This window comes from Propithecus coquereli, unplaced genomic scaffold, assembly GCF_000956105.1.
Source record: "Propithecus coquereli isolate 6110/MARCELLA unplaced genomic scaffold, Pcoq_1.0 Scaffold1906, whole genome shotgun sequence".
NCBI classification, from domain to species: domain Eukaryota; kingdom Metazoa; phylum Chordata; class Mammalia; order Primates; family Indriidae; genus Propithecus; species Propithecus coquereli.
In genome coordinates this window covers 3,651-5,475 of record NW_012143924.1, presented here as the reverse complement: position 1 = coordinate 5,475, position 1,825 = coordinate 3,651, and positions in this window count along the sequence as shown.

Genomic DNA, 1,825 nt, shown 5'->3' with positions numbered 1-1,825 from the left:
TCCAATGCCAGCTCGCTCTGTGATTCAATCAGAGTTCCAGGATTCTAATTTATAAGGGTGGGTGTGGGTGTGTGTGTCTGTGTCTGTGTGTGTGTGTGTGTGTGTGTGTGTGTGTGTGTGTGTGTCTGTGTAAAACACCTCCCTGATAAATAGATTTGACAAACCTTTTCAGACCACTGGGGTTAAGATGCGCCTGCATGATTTTCTGTATAAAGACAACAGTGTCCGAGTGATTCCTCGAACCCCAGAACCTACCACAGTGGGTGGAACATGAGGACGTCCTGATTCTATCTCAGCTCCTGTTTTTCAATAGCTTCTAGTACCTGTGTATTGCCGACTTCCTGGCTTTATAATCGATGCTGGTCTATGTAATAATGTCTTGGTTTCTGAAGAGTCCTCACAGCAGGATTACTTTGGGAATTTACCTAGGCTTTACAAATAAAAAGTGACTGATGTACAAAAATGATAAAAATTTTAACTGGAGAAATTCAGGAATGAATATAAGACTGCTGATCTGATTATTCGTTTAGGTGAAAAGCATAAACATTCAGGAATATGGAATCAAGTCTGTGAACCCCAAAACAATGGCATTTTCGGGTAGAGGCATGCATGCTCATACAAGAACTCAATTTTCCAGATTCCACTCCTGCTCCTATTTCCTCTACACTTTTTCTCAGTCTATTTCTTGTCTCCTCTCACTATTTTCCACTCTTTGTCCTGGAAATGTACCCTGTGCAGACCTATAATTCAAAATGTACATTCCTTTTTTTGTCTTCCTATGAAATAGTTAAGGACTGGGAACAGGTTTTATTCAGTCTTTGCATATTCAGTATCAAATACACTACATCAAACATGGTAGGTGTTGCAGAGGATTTGTCGAATTAATATATTTCATACCTAAACACTGATAGCAAAAACATCCACTTCCAAATTGGAGGCAGTACAGTAGATGCTTTCTACATAGGGACCCTGTATGTAGCTTTTGGGTATCAGGGGCCATGCAAACTCTTCTAGAAGCTAAGAGGTATTGGAGGACTAGAAAATGGATTCATTTGTCCATGGGCCTCTACACAGTGTGTAGCTTAGTTTTCAGTACACAATATGGAGTAAATCATCATTACTTAATTTAGTCATACATATGCCTTTTCATATCTGCCACCCCCAAATATAATGTTATAGACTAAATATTTTAATGGAAAGGAAAAATATTATTTGTCATGAGTAAAACTCAAAACTAGAGTGATGACATAACAACAGTATAAAATTTAAAATTTACATTGGTGGCTTTCACAGACACAGGGATTCCTTTCCAGGTTTTCTTAAAATTTGAGGATATGCTGACCAATGTAGGCAATGGATCCTGATGCACACATTTAAATCCCTGCTCTGCCACTTCCCAGTTGTGTGATCAGGGCAAGTTTTCTATCTTTCTGAGCCTTAATTTTCTCATCTGTGAAACCGGAATAAAGGTATTTATATCACAGGGATTTTATGAAAATTATCAGTAAGCCACATAAAGTACGTGACACATGGCAGATCCTCAAAGAGCTGTATTATGCCTTATGATACTATAGTTAAGAGAAAAAAATAGGATTCCTTTATAAGAATTCTGGGAATTGCATACAACAGAAAGTTCACCCAAGGCAAAAATCTAGGATTCTTCCTTTTGAGATGTAGGCCAGTAGTAAAAGCTATTTGAGCAAAGCTAAAGTGAAGCTCAGAAAAGCTCAGAAACTAAGTGTCTGATAGGTGTCCTCTCCTAGGATATAATATTGTGTTTTGGGAAAACTGTTAACATAACCACTGATTTTCAAACTTGCTTCAA